General features: G+C 47.2%; 1 protein-coding gene across 6 annotated transcripts in view; it reads left to right on the plus strand.

Annotated features, from left to right (window-relative positions):
• Positions 1-818: 818 nt before the first annotated feature.
• The window catches only part of Pdzd2 (PDZ domain containing 2), a 350,811-nt gene continuing 331,885 nt past the window's right edge, over positions 819-19,744 (plus strand). For 2 of the 6 annotated variants that reach the window (XM_060380441.1, XM_060380442.1), the window contains exon 1: positions 820-1,120. The gene's annotated coding sequence lies outside the window, so the exon portion shown is untranslated. Of the gene's footprint in view, positions 1,121-1,142; positions 1,336-19,744 lie in introns of those variants that run through there. The other 4 variants (XR_009590840.1, XM_060380437.1, XM_060380438.1 and 1 more) reach the window with 4 other exon arrangements.

The raw sequence follows: 19,744 nt of genomic DNA on the forward strand, positions 1-19,744 counted from the left end.
CCAGCTTTTTCCTCTCAAGAGAGCTTAATTTGCAGAGCTGCGCAGTCTCTCTATTACGTTCTTATCGTCCTCTCCCTGTGGTAGGCAGAATGACAAGATGACAAAAAAAAGAACCAAAAATATTTAAAGGCTTCCTGAAAATCTATGGGATGAAGCATCCTAAAAGCCAGAGGCTCCCGGTCCCCCAGTGACCTGGAATAAGCTCAGCAGGAGCCCCTGGTTAGTGCTCACAAGGTCCAAATCCTCCATCCTGGGGCCCATGGAATTTCCTCTAGCGGCTTAATTGAAGGATTAACAGCTCTGAGGTTCTTAAGGCGCAAAGAGGTTCTGTCTCCCGAGGAATGCTCATACCAGTACTATATTAAGTTTTGGTATACTAAGGACCAGAGGCCAGGATAGCTTGGGGATGGATGGTTGGCTCTTCTCCCGTCCCCCTCGGCCTCTCCCACTCATTCTCTGATAAGGCAATTGACATTTTTCTCGGTGCTGTGTTAAGTGCTACGCAAAGGCAAGTTCAAGTCTCCTAGCTCTGGTTCTTTCACCTAGATGGCGCCCCAAGCCCTGCCTGCATGACAGTTCTGAGCCGCAGTCTCCCTGGATCGGTTCCTCCCAGGATCCCCAGGAAGCTGGAGCACCAAGACTGCTGGTTCCCTGGGAGAGCCGTCCCTCCCGCCCAGGGGCTCGCTCGGGGGAATCCCCGCCCACCTTGTCATTCCTGCAGGGGAATCCCCGCCCCCTGGGCCTGTCACTCCAGGAAGGTGGTTCCCGCCCCTCGAATCCAGCAGAGGGGAGGAATCCCCGCCCATTCCGGAGGCTCGGAGCATCCCCTGCGCTGCGCAGCGAGGAGCTCACTCCCAGCGCCAAAGCGTGCTGGCGGCGGGCAGCGGGACGCGGCGGGGCGGCTGCTGCGGGCGCCCTCCCAGCGCCGGGCCGATCGGAGGACGCTCCGGATCGCGGCTGCCGCGGCAACCGGCGGACCCCTGCGGTGCGGCAGCTCGGGGCAGGCGCGGCGGCGGCACCGGTGGTGGCAGGGGCGGCGGTAGCTGCGCGGACACCGCCGGGCGGCGCCTGGGTCTGGACGCGCCAGGAGCGGCTCGAGCCTCCGCCGATCCACGAACAGGTGAACGGACCTGGCGCTGCGGCCGCGACGCGGGAGGGCTGGGGCTCCGGGTGGGCTCTCGGTCTAGCGGAGCCGTAACCCCAAGACGGTGTGCGCCGGAGAAAGTTCAGTGACAATCGGGTGCGGGAATCCCAGTCCAAGCAAAGCGGTGAGTGAGGGCACCCAAGTGGGTCTCCACGTTAGGCGGCGCAAACTCCTCTTCCTTCTAGAGGGAGGTAAGCGGGGCATCGTGGAGGAGAGGGACTGGGCAGAGCGGGACGGAGGCATCGGGATATCTGGGGGCGGTTGGCCTGGGATGCCTAAACCGGGCCGAGAGTCCTTATCCCGGTATGTTGGCTGGTCTCCTTAACCCTATTCAGTTACTGTCTTAAGGGCCCTTCTCCCGCGCTTCACCTCTTGCCAACCCTTTGCCCACTAAGTGGCGCGAGAAAGAGTACGCATGAAGAGCAAGGACACCTTTGGGGTGATAATGGCACCTGCCAGGGAGATATGGGCTGTTCCAGTAGGAGGAAAGTACTTCCCCCTCAAGTGTCGTCCCCCTCCCCCGCCAATCCTCACACCCGCCGGCCCTCCCTCCCCTTGCAGCACAGGACTGAATTGAGTGGTGGGGGGAAGGATCTAGGACCCTGGACAGAAGTTTAGCAGCCTCCTGCCTTCAGCAGCCCTGCTCCAAGCATAGATTTTGATAAGGAACACTGAAGTCACACCAGGACTGGTATGTGCTGGTGGCAGACCCTGGAAAGACAGACACCGAGGCATCCCAGGGTCCAGGCGTACACTGGGACTGGAGGCCAGGCCTTGCAGAGGCCTGAGCTGGATCTTGCCTGCTCCATGCGTCTTGCTTGACAAGTCGTGATGAAGCTCCTGAAGGTAAGTGGTTGCGGAGCAGCTCCTGCAGGCACGCCTGCCTCTGGATCCCCAGGGCACCTTCTCTAGGGGCGCTCCCGCACTCAGTCTCGGCTCCGGGCTTGGGCTTGAGATTCCCACTGTTTCTACTGGGTCAGCTTTTTCGAGCCTGTGACTTCTGGGTGGAAGCCAGGTAGGCACAGGCTGGCAGGTGTGCTGTGGGAGGGCTGCTTGTGAGGGTGGAATAAAATATCTCAGAGCACACCCCTGGCTGTGGGTGGTTGTTCTGGCTGCATGAAGCTCTTCTTCCATTAGGATGAGCCAGGAACCGCTGCTACTATAAAAGCCACATCGCGGTGTAAGCTGTGTTACGGGGTAGGAGTAGTGGGGCGGTAGGTGTTGGGAGAAGAGGCAGAACCGTGTGAAGTATAGAAATGCATCCCCCCTTGACATAGTTAATAAGCACCTGGAAAAATATTGAATCATGCTTTAAATCTATCATTGACATTGATTTTGGGTGCACTTACGGCAGCTTACTATTTAAGGAAACATATGATGATTCCTCTATTCATTTCAATCATTTTGGAGCACCTGTGGTTTGCTGGGCCTAGAAGTTTCAGAAGAGGCACAAAGAGCAAAGAGGTTTTGTCCCTGCTGTCAAGCATTCCAGTGTAGCAGGAGAGACATAGGTGGACAGTGGAGATGCAAGCTAGTGCCCCTCTGGCCTGTAGTAAATTCCCTGTGTTTAGAGGGTGAAGGATTGAAGGGTGAAGGGGAAATTAAATGAGTAATTCAGGTAAGTTCCAAATGAAACATCTTAGGTGTGTAAAGAAGAACAAAGTTTCCTTTTCACTGTGGCGATTGGAAAGCTTTGTGGAGGACCACCTAGGGGAGGTCGACCCTGAGGTCGATCCTGTCTTAGGATTCTTCCAAGGCAGAAGAGTGCTGAGTCTGGACTCATGGGAATCTGGTTTTGCACACAGTGGGGGACGTTTAGGATTTTTGAGCAATTGTCTATCATGTCCAGGTATGTGCTTTTGGGCGATCTCTCATAGACAGGATTGAGATGAGGAGAGAGAAGAGGGGGCGGATCTAATGAGAAAATGATTGCAGAGCAATGGTGGGGGAGGCAGCGAAGTCCTGAGCTTGTGAGCAAGAAAGGAAAGAGTCATCAACTGTGGGGTTTAAGTGTGGGCATGGGTGGGACTCAGAGAGCAGGAACAAAGGCCATCTGCGGGGTACAAGTGGGTGAGCTAAGTTTGGGCCTTTACCATTTGACGCACCAGCAATCTGGAGAATCCTTCCAGGCTTTGGGTACACATATATGTGTGTAAATGCAGACACGTGGGTGAGTGACTGTGGGGCATGGCTCATGTGTGGAAGTGAGAAGATAGTCCTGTGGAGTCAGATCTCTTCTCTCACCATGGTTCCACAGACTAAACTCAGTGCATTTGCCAACTGAGCCACCACGCCATTCCCCAGCCTTCTTTTTCTCTGTACTTCTTGTAAAAAGTGTCAAGGCTCTGCTGACCTTTACGGTAAGCTTCAAACCTAGCTGTCTGCTGAGATTTCTCTCTTGCCACATCATCCAGCACACGTGCACACTCACACACATAAACACACACACACCTATGAGTCAAGGAATAGTCTTCCTTAACTGCTATGGTCTCTGCCTTACAAAGCTGTTTTCCCTGGGTAGTGAATCCTGGAATATCCTTTCTTCTCCGGTGGTCCACACAAACCTCTTCATCAAGATGCAGCTACAGGGCCTTCTTTGTGACTCTGCTAACAGTCCCCTGGAAGATGTCATGGTGCTTCCTTCCCTGTCCATTCTGCAGAGCTTCAGGATCTGCTTATCAGGCTGCTGAGGCCGTTTCTCAACCTGTGGGTCAGAACTCCCACAGGGGTCTTATATCAGATATCCTGCATATTGGTTAGTTACATTATGATTCACAACAGTAGCAAAATTACAAAAGTTATGAAGTAGCAACGAAATCATTTTATGGTTGCCGGTCACCACAACATGAGGAAATGTATCAAAGGGTCACAGCATTAAGAGGGTTGAGAACCACTGTCCTAGGACCTTATTGTATACTCATGCCCACACTAAACCTGGGACAGTGGCCTCAGGCTAGAAAGTAGAGCCAAGGGGAGCTGCCCCAGACTGATTGTACTTTGTGGTCTCTAAGACCTGAAGGGGAGCTCCGAGTGGTATGGCAAGGGAAACAAGACTACAGACGGTCCCTTAACTTCATCACATGAGCCTAGGTGAGTCATACCTAGGTGGAGGGGACATCCTCACCTAAAGGTGGCCCCAGGACTGGGCACACCAACCATAAGGGAAAAAATTATCCCAAAGAAGAAGAGCCCACCAAAAATCACACCCAAACTCAAGAGGATGCTGAACCTCTCAGAGACGTTCTTCTGTCTTAAAGAAGGTCCCCAGAGTGCCCAGTAGGAGGCTGGGCATAGCACGTGCCTCATACAGGAAGAGCCTATGGCAGGAAGCTGATGCCCAGAGAGATGGAAAGGAACCACCACGGATAGACTGCGAACAGTCTAAAGCAGAAGTTTTTGACCTGTGGGTTAAGACTTCCCTTTGTGGTCAAATGACCCTTTCACAGGGGTCACCTAAGACCATTGAAATACACAGGTATTTACATTATGATCGTAAGAGTAGCAAAATTACAGTTATGAAGTAGCAACAAAAATAATTTTATGGTTGGCCTCACCACAACTTGAGGAGCTGTTTTAGAGGGTGACAGAGTTAGGAAAGACTGAGAATTACTGGTCCAAAGGATGGTTGCTGAGCCATCTTGCAAAAGAAGAACATGACTGGAAGATAGTGAAAATGGGCCCCCCAAGTGCCAGTTGCATTGTGGAGTGTTTGGAGAAGGTAGTGGTGCTTGAAAGAATGTTTGTGCAGGAGCGGGCCCCAGTTTCCCCTCCCCAGGCATGTTTGGAAAGCAACAGAAGGAGAATGGAAAAATCCAAAGAAGGGGTGTTTGGGAGGGATGAGCCTGGAGACAATCAAGAACAGGTACAGGGAAATAGAACTCCTGCCCTCCAGCTTCCCTGTAAGGAGGGAGGTAGGAGTTGGGAGAGCACTGGAGAGAGAAGGCTGCAGTGCCACAGCGGGGCAACAGTGGAGTCAAGTCTTCTCAGTGATACAGGAGGGGCCTGCAGAGAGCTGGTATGACACTGGTTAGGCTGGGGGGGGGGCTTGGAAGGAAGGGACTGTGGTACCATGGCTATCCCTGGGAGGCAACAGTGGTTCCGTCTGAAGTAGTAAGGGGGAGAAGAAGGATTCCTGGATTGGAAGAGACTTGGCTGGAATTTCGGCGATGCAGAGAACTTCTTGATGACTGTGTCATTGGAATTTTGAAGTAGCCACTTCATAGCTGTTTTTAAGAGGTATGCAAAGAAGTACTGAGGTGTGCAAGTCCCCAAATGATGGCTTCAGGTATGCAGTGGGTCCTTTGCAACAGCCTGGGTGAGAAGGAATAAATCTCTCTTCAAAGTTCTTCCCAGTCCCACTGAATGTAGTTGCGGGAATTTGAGGTTTTGACCAGGCAGCTTTCCTTCAGTGTCGGATAAAGAGCTTCAACTGCTCTGCACTACCTGCCCCTGCTGTCTCTTTTCATCTATTGTCTTACAGAAGTAGCTCCACTTTCTTCTGATGTCCCTCTTGAGCAAAGCTCCAGTTGCTGCGCTCAAGCATGGATGATCTGCCCTGTCCCCTGTGATTTGGAGAGGGACAAGGCACCATCCCTCCCAGTTCCTGACCTTGAGAAAGCTGAGGCCCCAGGAAAGAAAGAGGTTCCCCCACCCCCAGCTGGAATGAGAACTGCAGGACACCCTTACTCAATTAGAGACCTCTTAACAATTTGAAAGCAATTGAGCCAGATGAGGTAGGGGAAGAAGAAGAAAGCATCACGCCACCTCAGTTTTACTCATGGGTCTTTGATTGCACACAGAAAGGTGAAATAAATTTTCTTCGTTATTAGTGAAGAAGGGGAGAAATATATTACTTAACTTTATTTAGTAAACACTCAATAGATGTATGTCAAACTAAATTAACTTTGGAAGAAATGTGAAGAGTGCTTCTTACAGAAATAGATATTACAAATTTTTTTCTCTCAGTCTTCATTTTCTACCTGGATAGTTCATGCCTGGATCATGTTGCCCTTTGGGCTTTTGCATTGGTTGCATATAAAAAGATGGGTATTTTTATGACATTTAAAACTTTAAAACCCTTCATATTGTCAAAATGGGGATGTGGAGCTGGTTCTGAGTAACTTTAAAGCCAGGCAGGTCGTGTGATTCAGTCTGACCATGAACTGAAGGGTTCTATACTCTGTTGACAAATGTGTTCCAGAGAACATCGTGTGTTTACAGTCTGAGCCAACTCAACGGTTGCAAGAGGCTCCTTGTGCCACGATGCGGCCATGGAACTGGCTTGCTAAGGTGCAGGTGTGCGGACAAGACACATTTGTCTCTGAATGAGCCCCTCTGTTGCTCTGGAAAGAGGCCAACTTGGGGCCTGTTTCCCAGACGTCAGATGAAACCCTCTCCACCTGACTGAGTTCCCCGTCATGTCAGGTCCTGGATGCTTTTGCTGCTTCCTTGAACACATTATGAGTAAGTGGCTGCCTAGAAACTTACAGAGAATGAAAAACTTAAGATCCTTAACTCTTTCTACCACAGAGTAAGGAAACCAGACAGCAGGGAACATCTGGCCCACGAAGTCTTCCTTGGGTTATTTGGTTTTAGGTGATTTTTCCCCCTGTGACCCAAAAGTACTGTTAGAACACAGAGGTTTGGGGAAAAGCAGGGATAGGGAACCACTGTGTACAATGTGGATTTATTTTGTACATGTGTGATTATTACAAGTTTGAGATGAAATAAGAGTAAGAAAGTAGAAAGATTGGCCAGAAGCAGCTGGAGATGATCTTTCCAGGAGGATAAAAAGAAATTGAAAACTGCACAAATCCTTGAAGAGGGTTACTGCTCCCTTGCCTTCAGGTTGAAGTAAACTGAGGTCTTCCCGGGTAGGTTCTGTGCTGGTATATCAGCTTCCAGGGCAGAGAGGCCTCAATGGCATGTTTGTCTTTTATAGAATGCTCCAAAGGGGGTCCTCTGACGTGTTTTGCAGGAGCGGAAATGGGTTTGCGCAGCTCTGTTTTTGGGCTCATTTCTATCAGCACTTGGGCACACTAGTACCTTGATTTTACTCTGTTACCTTGACGAATCCTCCAAACTAAAACACGCAACCCTTGCTGTGTTGGCCTCAGAAGAGTGCTCATCCTGCGTTGCTAAAAATAAAGATGGCATCCGGATCATGCCGAAGGGGATTCCTACAGTGAGCAGGGACGTACTCAGTGCTGTGTAAATCCAAAGTCAGTTCCTGGCTGCCACTTGCCCACGGAGGCAGTGGGAGTTGAGCTGGGAGGAGGGTGGGCAACAGGGCAATTTTAGATGCTGGTGTTTTCAGTAGAGGAAGGAAGGCGGGGACCTGGGCTTCTGTTCAGGGGCGGGTAGTTGCTGGGCATCAGGAAGAAGGTGGTGGGAGGGGACAGGGTGCCCGGGAGTTTTGACTTCCTGGGGGCCTGCCTGGCTACAGTTGCCACAGGAGATGTAGGAATTCCTCAGCAGGGAGACAGCGTAAACAGCAGCTCTTGACTCTTCCCCAAAGAACGGCCTGGTTCAGCCTGTTTAAATACGCTGGGTCATTACTGTAATTTTGATATTCTATGGCGAGGCTCTTCCGGGGGGGTGGACTGACAAGTACCTTTTAACTTAACTGGAATATCTTGGACTGACATTAAAGTATTTGAACACCCAATAACGCTACCTCCCTTGAAGAGCTCCACTGAGGTGGCCACTAGAACCTGATCCCTCCGTAGAATGAGCAGTAGGTCACTCTTCATATGGCTCAGGCTTACGTTAGGGTGGAAACAGGCAGTCACAAACTCTTCCCAAGTGCTCTAGCATTGCTTTCTCTGCACCTAAAAAGATGAAAATGCAGCCAAGGTTAATGCAACAAGATGACTCTGTGTGTTGGCCAATGGACACTTACAAAATGTCTGATTTCAGCTGTGTTTCAGTTCATTCCCAACACCCTCCCCACCCTGTCCCCTGCCCCATTTGGCACAGTGTAATTTTATAGAGATTTGGGTAAAACTAGATTGCGCTATATCGGTCTCCTGGTGAGGAAATTAACTTTCAAGGCCAAAGCAGCCATGCAGATATTATTACAAAACCACTCAGCGTACCAAATCGGCATGGCTCTTCCCCAGTTTCCTCTACCCACTCTCCACGCCTACCCTGCCTTGGTCATTGTTAGTCCCAGTATCATTAAGCTAGGAGAAGAGACAGCTGTCCCCAGAAAGTGTCCTCATCAGTATGGGCTCTCATGAGAGAGCAGGCAGTGAGACAGTGTGAGGGGAGGAATGTACTGGAAAAGATTGCATTCACCCCTCTCTGGAGCCAGTACTGATCGTGGAAACCCTAGGCAGATGCAAAGCTGATTGATTGCTCGATTGGTGACTGCTGTGGGGCAGCACACAGCAATTTTTGGCACCAGGAAAGTACACCTGGTAACCTGAGGGCTCCTCTACCGTCTGGTCCCTCACCTGCCCAGTGTCTTGAGTGGCATCTCTACCTTGAGCATGAGCACATCCTAAGATGAGCCATCATTTCCTTTTGCTCTTCAAGATCCAGCACAATGTCGAGTGCATGGTAAAAATTAAGATGGCTCTAATGTTCAGTAGTTGGCAAGCACTATTCTAGACACTTTCTACATTTTAACTCACCCAATTCATAATAATCCAGTGGGGTGTGTCCTTTTATTGCCCTTAGGGCTGCCAAAACATATTAACACAAGCGTGGTGGCTTAAAACAACAGAGATGCAGTCTCTCGTGATTCTGGAGGTCAGAAGTCTGAGATCAAGGTTTTTGGCAGGGCTCTGTTCCCTTCAAAGGCTTCAGGGGAAAAAATACCTCATTTCTTCCAGCTCCTGGTAGCTGCTGGCATTCCTTAAGGCCGTGTCACTTCATTTTCTGCCACTGTCATTATATGACACTCTCCTGTGAGTGTGTTTGTTTGTGTGTGTCTCATGTTTTTATGATTCCACTTTGTGTCTTTTCCAAGGACATTTGAGATTAAATTTGGTGACAACCAGATTGTCTTTAGAGAAACAGAACTGATATAATCAAAACATGTAGGCAGGTGTGGTGGCTCATGCTTTTAATACCAGCTCTCAGGAGGCAGAGGCAGAGCTCTCTGGGTTTGAGGCCAGCCTGGTCTACAGAGTGAGCTCCAGCATAGCCAGAAAAGCCAGAGAAACCCTGTCTCAAAAAACAAACAAACAAAAACAACCAACTAGCCAACTATATCTGTATGTATGTATATATATATGTTGTGTGTGTGTGTTTGTTAGATTAGCTTATATACAACACCACGCCAGGTACTCCACCAATGGCTGTCTTCACATTAGAGAGGTTGAGAATTGTTGTGAACCTGTGGCCACTCATTCTACAAAGCTGGATACCTCAACAGACCCCATCTGGTGTGGAAGGTCTGGAGGATTACTGGAGAGCCACTGGCCTTCTTCAGTCCACACTGGAAACCAGAAAGGTCAAGCTTCTGATATCAGCAAAGGAATGTTGGGCCTCTCCATGGGTTTTAGACTTATGTGCTCAGCACCTGTTGAATATTTCCACGTGGGTGAGTTACAGATCTCACAAATCAAACCCAACAGGGTATTTCTCCTTCCGGTGAATTCCTCCTCCTATCAGTGATTCCACTATCTAGTCAATACCTCATTCCCTGGAACCTAGTAGCTACTCTTGACATTCTTGTCCTTTTTGCAGCCCCCACATCCAAACCATAGGCAACTTTTCCTTTAGTATCTAGGGAAGTAGATACTGTGTAGTCAAAGCCACTGCTGTTTCACTCCTGTATTCCCACTGTATTTGTCCAACTGAGACTCTTGTCCTGGAACTCACTCTCTAGACCAGGTTAGCCTCACACTCAGAGATCTGCCTACTTCTACCTTCTGAGTGCTGGAATTAAAGGTGTGTGCCACTGCTGCCCAGCCTAAAGACATAAAAAAAAAAAAAGATTTATTTATTTATTTATCATGTATACAGTGTTCTGTCTGCATGTGTGCCTGAATGCTAGAAGAGGGCACCAGATTTCATTATAGATGGTTGTGAGCCACTATGTGGTTTCTGGGAATTGAACTCGGGACCTCTGGAAGAGCAGCCAGTGCTCTTAACTGCTGAGCCATCTCTCCAGCCTCTGAAGATAGTTTTGAACCCTTGTCTGAAAACATTCTTGAACTCTTGTCTTTTCTTCTCTGACTAGATGGAGGGGTTGTTTGTTTCAAGAGTTTATATTTTTCTGTTGCAGTTTTAGGTGCTCAGCCAATGTAAGTTTCCCCCATGCATGCATGTCTGCCCCCATTCTGAGCATTTTCCACCAGAATGCTGTATTTGTTAATAGACACATTGTTATCACCTATGGTCTATCTTTTACATTAGGGTTCCCTTCATTTCATCATTTGGCAAATGCATAAAGACCACCATAACAGTAGCCTATAGGGTATTACCATTGCCCTGGAAATCCTGTGTTCCTTCTGTTCACCCATTTCTTTCTCTAACCCATTCAGATAATTTAAATTTAAAATTATATGTATATATGTGTATACATATGTATATATATGGGTTGGGGTTGTTGTTGTTTTTTTTTTTTTTTTTTTTTTTTTTGAGACAATATCTCACTATGTAGCTCAGGATGGCCTGAAACTCACTATGCAGACCAGGCTGCCCTCTAATGCACACAGGATCCACCTACCTCTGCATCCTAAGTGCTAGCATTAAAGGTATCCACCTCCCCCATGGATGGCTCCCTTTGGGTCATTAACAATTACACTTCAAGATCTGAAGAGGTGGCTCAGCAGTTACAGGCACTTGCTCCTCTCCCAGGAGACCTGGGTTCAGTTCCCAGCACTCACATGACAGCTCATAACCACCTGTAAGTCCAGTTCCAGGGGATCTGATGTCCTCTTCTGGCCTCTCGGGCTACCAGGCACACACATACCTGTGCACGGCATGCATGCACAGACAAAACACTTCTATACATAAAATAATAAAAATTAAAAACATAATCTTTAAAGCACAATTCAAATTATGCCACTTTCTAGCTTAAGACTGGGGATTTCTCATTATTATTCAAGCATGATCTGTGCCCCTTGGGCAGACCCACAGCTCCTGTGACTGTTGTCCATCCTTTCAGTTCTGGAACCTACCATTGAGACCCTTTTACTTTTCAAAGCTTATTCCCTAAGAACTTCACAAGTCTGTCTTACAAGGTGGAACCTCCTGGGGCTCCATAATGTGATTCCTGTTTTCTTTGCTTATTTTCTGTATCACCTCTAGGAGTACAAACATCATTAAAGCAAAGGCTTTTTTAATATGTTTTGTTCACTTATCTTAAGTGCCCACAGCAGTCCTGCCATACCACAGTTTGTGTCATTTGGAGCTGTCTTTCCACCCTTAGCTCATTGTCAACTATTAAATGCCTCTATTTTTCAGATCAGGGAACACAGTCTCAGGAAGGTTAAGTGATACGAGGTCACAAACCATCTTAGATTGGCATCTAGATCCCTGTGTCTCCTAAAGCTGGAACCCTCAGCCATATTCTACATAGAGTCTCTGAGAAGCAGAAATGGCCCAGGATCCTGGCAATCCCCACAGACTGCTGCTGAGCTCTCTAAAGCTTCATTTCCTGCTCACAGATGGTTAGTACATAGGAAAGAAATCCCAATCTCAGATTCTCAGTTTCTCTGAAAAGTTGGCCTAGGACTTAAACCCAAGAAGCTGAGAAGTTAATTTTGCTTTCTCTCCACTTTGGGCTCAAGACTTTTTCTGATCCATCTTGAGACTTGATGGGCTAAACCGTCTTCCTTGAATCCTCACAAGGAAGGTAGAGATAACCAGGTGGAGTCCTGATATCCAGAAGTGTTGAACAGTGTACTGAGCTGCTGGGTAGGAAGGGAACTAGAAAGCTCAGAAGTCTGTGAGGAACGTTGGAATCTGAGCTGTTCCTGTTTCTCAGAGGCTCAGTATAGGACATGGCTGAGAACTTGGCCTTAGGAGATGACAATGATATAGAAGAGTCCTGGAGGTCTTTGTTAGTCTGGTTTTCCTTACACACGAGCACTTTTCTGTACTTTTTGGATTTTGTGGCCACTTCCTCTCTTCCCAGACAATGGAGCCCCTGGGTGACTACAGAGACTTTACTTGTGGGTTGGTAGACAACTGACTTTATGGAGTCTTCCCAAGAGACTGGTCTCTCTGTCATCAGCTTTGGGCTAGTCATAGAAGAAGCCAAGAGCAAATTCTTGCCAGGTAAGAAAGCAGCTACCCTCAACCCCTTTGTTGTTGAATCAGTCCCTCGCTCTTTCTCCCCCCTCTCTCCCTTCTTCCTTCCCATTTCCTTCCTTCCTTTCTTTAACAGAGTCTTGCCTTGCAGCCAAAGCTGGTTTTGAACTCTTAGGCTCAAGTGATTGTTGTCTCAGCCTTGTGAGTAGCTAGGACAACAGGCCTGACCTACTGTGCTCAGTTTAGATCTCCATTTAAAAAATAAGGCCAATCTTGAAAATTATATCAGCATGCCAGTAAGTAAACATCCAGATTTGGGAAGGAAAGAGGGAAGAAACCCTACTCTTTCTGGCAAACAGCAATTGTAATTGTGAGAATCTCCAAGACCCACAAGTGTTAGTTGGGCTACGGCAGCTGCTCAGTCCTTGTGGCAGATACGGCAGCTCTCCTGTGGGAAGGCAGAACCCTGGCTACTGCATACATCATGCACTCCACCTCTGCTGTCGTAAGTGGAGTTTGCTATGGTAACCAGAACTTGCCTGAGGGTTGTGCATGTAAAGTGCCACTCATTGGTAGTACCCTTTATTTTTAGCATCTACCAAAGAGGAGGTGCTCATTGTTCCTGTTAACAGGCAGGTGGGTAGTGACAATGGAACCAGGATGAATTTTATGTGCTGTTCTCATGTGGAAAGTTACCACCCACCACAGTTCTCACTTGCTGGATCATGGTGTGCTTCTGGAATGCCATTGGTTCAGATCCTTGCTGGAACCTGCACGCTAGGATAGTTGGACTTACTATTTTTTAATAACATGTTCTCAGCTGCCCTTGCCGATCTTCGTCTTGGCACAGCATGCCAACTTCATAACAGCGGTGATCCTGCAGCTAGGAGGTAGGGAGCTGCCCACAAAACCATTGAAAGCTGGGAACGCACAACAAACATTTGGAGGAGGTAGTATTTTTCCTCTCAACATGATGCTCAGTTTTCTCTTAGGGCTTACGCTCTGTCCTTTGATGTCCTCAAACTAACTTTTTCTACTTTCTTCATTCACCTAATATTTGTTTAACACATGACACACACAGAGATGTTATATATGCCTCCCATTTCATACATGGGTAAAATAAGTGAAATGCAGATTTCTTTGAATTATCAAATATGTCAAAGTACCCACCATTCTGGAAAGACTGGCAGGGGAAATAGTGGCTGCCTCTCAGGCCCTTCCCTTTCAGTCTGTACTCACTCCAGGGATCATCGCTTTGTCTGATACTTTACTAATACCATCAGCTTCCTATGTCTTTTCCTGCCCTCATACCCTAGACTTTGGATACCAAGTACCTTTAGCCACCTGTGTTTTTCTGCCCTTGCATCCTACCTGGTCTAGGAGGAGAAAATAATTACATCAAGAACATGGTAGGGATTCATGTGTGGAGCTACAGCCTGTAATTCCAGCACCTGAGAGGAGGAGACAGGAAAATGAAGGGTTCAAGGACATCCTCGGCTATTGAATTTGAAGCAAAGCTGGGTTGTATGAGATCCCGTCTTAAAAAAAAGAAACCAAAAGACTCTAGTGAGTCCCCAAGTGCCATTTTCTGGGGACTCTGGGTAATTGCTTGCTGTGCAGACCTGAGGACCTGAGTTCAATCTCTAAGTGCCCACATTAAGGCCAAGCATAACTGTGAATGCTGTAAGTCCAACACTAGGTGAGCCGAGTGTACCTGGTACTTCCTGACCATCCAGTTTAGCTTAAATGATGGTTTCCAGGTTTAGAGTGAGACCTTCTCTCAAAAAATAAGGTTCATCCTGATAAGAAGACTAGCCAATGCTCACCCCTCCCCCCAGATCTGCCTTGGCATTCTGTGGTACATAGTTAGAGCTTAGTGAATCTGGAAGGAGGGGGTTGGCCTGGATGTAAACTGTAGTCTAAAGTGCAGCCAATTTTTGTGTCAGCGTTGGTCTAAACAGTAGGGTGGAAGGCTCATCATTGAAACATTGCCCACAGGGCCAGTGAGATGGCTCAGCAGTCAAGGCATTTGCCACCAGGCCTGACAACCCAGGTTCGGTTCCCAGAACCCACATGATGAAAGGAGAGAACTGAGAACAGTTCAACAGACTGATTTCCACAGGTGCACAATGGCACATCCATGGCTACTCATTTACACACCTGCACGCACATACGCAAATGGGCATACACACTTGAAATGTAATTAAGAAAAAAAGCAAGACTATTTGCATTGTGTTGTTGAGACTTAAGTACTCATCAATACTGAGCTGTAATACAGTCTTCATGAAGCTTCCTTTTAAATGACTGAATTTGGTATTGGCTGTCATGTCTAGGGCACCAGAGAACAGAAGGGACAATGCTCACAGCTGAGCCAGGAGGATGGGGGTAGTCTGAAATGGCACTGCCATCAGTTCAGCCGATGATCCTTCTGACGAAAGGGCCTGAAGAGTCATGATGTCATCAACAGTCACTTTTCAAGTGAAAAGAGCCCCATTTTGCATGCCATTTTAGATGATTTTCTTTATGCCCTATGAGAATGCGTGCACAGTTGTGCTTATTTAGTCAATAAATCAAGTATGTTTGAGATCTACTATGTGTGAGCCCCTTCGATTACAGGAGGAAGGACAGACATGCCATAAGCTGGGTGCAGGAGGGCATGTGTTTTCCTTCTGATCCACATCTCTAGCTGCTTACAGTCTGCTCTTCTGAAGGTTGCTAATAATGACGCCACATTTACCAAATCCAAAGATAATCCTCTTAGCCCGGTACTTGATCCCTCCAAACACTGCCAGTCTATCCTCTGATATCCCTGAGGTACCCCTTGATTCTGAGTGGCACTTTCTGTAGGCATTCCTCTTTGCTACCCAGTCGGCATTCTTTTTCATTTTCAAGGCTGCCTCCTCAGCCCACCCTTATCCCTCTAGCAATGCAGGAGAGTCCAAGACTGAACATTTGGATTTTCCATCTTTCTGTGATGTCACTTATTCTACAGCTCTAAACACCACCCGGAAGTCAAGAATGCTCCCCTGTATACCTTCATGTGTACTTTTCCATATGCGCTACATTCTTGATCCATATGTCTCTTTCTCTTCCCTCCATCGCCCCTTCTCCTCTTCTGTCCTCCTTCCATTCTCCCTCCCTCCTTTTTTCTCTTCCTGAGACAGTCTCATATAACCTAGGTTGGCCTGACTTTGAACTCCTGAGCCTCCTACTTTTACCTCCCTGGTTTTAGGATTTCAGGTGTATGCCACTGTGCCTGCTATCTGTGGTACTAGGGATCAAACACAGGGTCCTTGTGTATGCCAGATAAGCACTCTACCAACTGAGCTATATCCACACCCCTCTTTTCTTGCCCCTATTTCTTTTTTTTTTGACACATAGCCCAGGCTGGCCTCAAACTCAGGATTTTCCTGCTTCGACTGGAATCAGAGACATATGCCGCCATGCTCAGCTCAGACGATACTTCTACACTTGGTCCTTTAAAATATATCTGGAATCTAACCATTTCTCAGCACTTTTCTCATCCAAGCTCTTTTTCTCTCTCAACTGGGCTATTTTAGGAGACTCCCAATTGCTGCTTTCCCCCTTTCCCCTCAGAGTTTATTCTCAATGGAGCATCCAGAATGATTCTAGTAAGACAGAAATCATTTTGTGTCACTTCTCTACTCAGATCTTCCTGAACTCAGAGCAAAGACCTGCTCATTACACGGCCACCAGGCCCCTGCCGCTCTCTGACTTCATCTGTTAATGCTTCCTGCCCACTCTAGCCATGCTCCTAGGATGCTGCCTTGGGGCTGTGATGCCATTCCCTCTAGAATGTTCATCTATCATATAGCTGAGTTCTCCTTCATTTCCTCCAGGTCTTGGTTCAAATGTCCCCACTGGTGAAGTCTTATGTGCCTACCCTCTGCCATCCTGAGGTTTCCTGGGCTCTGTTCTCAGCTTTATTTTCTTTTAGTCTACACACACACACACACACACACACACACACACACACCATGTACACACTGCTGGCTTTCCTTTTCTGCCTACTGATTGCAATGTAAGACCGATGTTATAGCTTTGGAGCGGGGTGTCTATTTAGTACACTGCTATATCACCAACCTTTACAAAATGCTTGGCTAGGAGTAGGCACACAGGAAATATTAGTTGAGAGAATGAATTAGAATCAGTGGCATTTTTAATTTAAATATGGGTGCTCCAGGGACTATGATTTAATTGGCACAAGGCACAACCCAAGCGCTGATCCTTCTTGAAGACTCCCCAGGTGATCCTAACGTGGACTCAGGGTTGCCAACCACTGCTCTGTGATCTGAACTCTGTATTATTATTTTTTCCCTTTGTGAAGTTTTATGTCTGTGGCATATGCTGTTATATTCTTAGAAAACCCATTCATTTCAAAACATAAATTGCAGCGAGTGGTTCTAATAAAACTGGTGCTATGTAGGGTAGCGTATTAGGGTTTTAATTGGAGCATCCTATTAAAGTGAGTGTTGTGGACATTCGTCTCTGTATAACCTTGGCTGAACTTGGACTGGGAGGAACAGGCCCCATATTACAGTGTTCTCTGTGAGCACCCCAATTTAAACTGTAGACTTTTTTTTTTTTAAGAGAGAGGGGGTTTAACTACGGCTATTTATAAACTCCATTTGCCTGAGTGAGCTATACATATTTTCAGCCCCTACCCAATATCTGCCTGGCCACTGTCTAAATTCTATTTCTTGAGGCTCAGGAGAAGACTCAGCTTTCTTTCTTCTCTACCTGCCAGCTCCTCCCAGGACACTTGGCACAGTCACGTGGAATCCAGCTTGTGCTGTAATAGCAAGGGAGGCCCTTCCTGAGGGCATACTGTGTTTTGTTGTTACTTTTCCTTTTCCCTCTCAGACTAGACTCTATTTTCTCTAAGGACACCAGGCCATCTTTGAGTCCCTAGCAGTAGGCAGTAATCAGATGCTGATGGATTTCTTAAACTATTGCTGTTTGCTGGATGGACAGCATTATCTAAGGACGTTTGCCTAGGGGAAAGGATGCTATATCCTTCATAATGAGGGATTATCCCCTTTATAAACACCCTGGCATTTTTCACTCTGGTTCCTTGTTGATTTATATCATTCTCATTCTATGATTTTTTAATTTGTTCTTCTCTTATACAATACATCCCAACCACAGCCTCTTGTCTTGCTCCTCACTGTCTGGCCCAATCCCACATCCCACTCCACCTCTGTCTCCCAGATCCACTGCTCTTCTGGTTCCCTTCAGAAAAAAAAGCAAGTCTCCTAGGGATATCACCCAAACACAGCAAAACAAGAGGAAACAAGACTAGGTACAAGCCTTCATATGAAAGTTGAACAAGGCAACCCAGTAGGAGGCAAAGGGTCCCAAGAGCAGGCAAAAGAACTGAAGATAGATAGATAGTGATAGATAGATAGATAGATAGATAGATAGATAGATAGATAGATGATAGATAGTTATGATTGATAGATAGCTATGATTTAAAACCCTAGAATTTCAGTACCCTGTTTGAAAACGTACTCAAGAAAGCCCAGACATTATCACATTTGGCCTTAATTTCAAAATCGGAAGCAAAGGGATAGAATTGTAATTGCCTCTTAGGCTAGCTAAGAAGGCTCTGCCAAAGGTCAATGGGGCATTTTATGGTCTATCTGTTTATTCCACGCAGTTACTTTTCTTTTCTTTATAAATATGTATGTGTGTTTAAGATTTATTTATTTTATTTTACAATTGTTTTTTTTTTTTTCTGCATGCATGTCTGCAAACCAAAAGAGGGCATTGGATCCCAAGGATCCATAGCTGTAGATGGTTTTGAGCCGGGAATTGATCCTAAGACCTCTGAAAGAGCAGCTAGTGATCTTAACCACAAAACCATCTCTCTAGCCTCCAGGGTTAATTTTCAGGAGAGTCACATTATCTGGGTGACATTCTTCATTTCAACAGCCTGGGAGAGTAGGTAACCTGATATACTGGTGTTAGAGGAAGGTCTGAAACTAAGCCCATAACACCTCTGTGTCCTTTCGGAGCCAGTGGCTTAAGGAAAAGTGATATCATGGTGAGACAGGAAATGTTACAAAGATATAAAATGCCAAAAAGCAATCTCCATCTGGTTGGAGGTGAAAAGAAACAGCAAAGAAAAGTGTATTGTATTCTTAGGTGAAGGCATAAGGTTCCCAGACCAGCTCACCACAGGGAGCTGTTGATCCAGACTTTCCAGCTAGGGGCTTGAATGGTTGATACCTTTATCTTTTCCTTTTGTCTAAGACAGGACCTGGCTGTGTAACCTAGATTAGTCTTAAAGTTGCCATCCTCCCACCTCTCCTGTTGGAGTACTTGGCTCACAGGCACAAGGCACCAGCCTTAGTGATATCTTCACAGGCAGAAAGGAGCAATAGGGCTTGCCCAGCAGTGGCCACAGCAGCAGGGAAAGATCTTCAGGTAACCAGCTATGTTGCCAAGGGTGCAGATGGTGTCTACCCTGAGAGAGGGTTCCAGAGAGCGAGAGCCAGGCACAGCTCTGCTAGTGCCATTACCTTGCTCCTGTTCCCACATTTTTTTTTTTAAACAACAACCTGAAAAAGGGCGTGGGTGACATGTTTATCCCATTTGCTCATGACCCAGATCTGGGAAGCACAGTGACCTCATTTCACTCCAGGAACCAGAATGGAAATGGAGGCCAAGCCTCACAGAAGTCAGCCAAGGGCTCAAGTGAAGATCCTGCGCTCGCGTCTGGAAAAGCCAACTGCATATTATGGAATGGCCAGGAGCCTGTCTCAGTAGCAGCCTTCTGTGGAAAGGATTTAGCACATCAGTGTGGTGTGTGCCTCTTCAGGAAGGTCAGTCCCAGGTGTGTGGGGCCAGAAACAAGGCAGTGAGTTCTGCCCCAGCTCCCCACACCCAGCCTGTGCTGCCTGGGGACACATGAGGTGTAAGGCAACATATCAAAAAACAGGGCCCAAACTACAGGAGCCAGTGGGAGAGAATTCCGGGAGAGAAAGTGGCTGTCTTTCAGGCCCTTCTCTTTCCAGCCTGTGCCCCTGCGGACCATCACTTTATCAGCTTCTTGGCTGCTGTCACGAGCCTCCTATTCCCTTCCCAGGCCCTCCAGTGTTGCTACACCAAACTCAGCCACCCTCATTTTCTGCCCTTGTGGTCTGACTGCTCTAAGCACATCTATGGAAAAAAGAACAAAACAAACCAAACAAACTAAACCCACCTAAGCTGGGTATTGGTGTGTATGCCTAAAACCTACTTAGCAGAGGTAAGTAGGAGGATTCCAGCAGGTTCCGGGCCTGCCTGGTCTCCAGGCACCAAAAATCCAGACCAAGGCCAGATCAGCCGAGTGACTTGCGGGAGTGTAACTGCTGTACCGTACAG

This window comes from Meriones unguiculatus, chromosome 3 (assembly GCF_030254825.1).
Source record: "Meriones unguiculatus strain TT.TT164.6M chromosome 3, Bangor_MerUng_6.1, whole genome shotgun sequence".
Lineage (NCBI taxonomy): Eukaryota > Metazoa > Chordata > Mammalia > Rodentia > Muridae > Meriones > Meriones unguiculatus.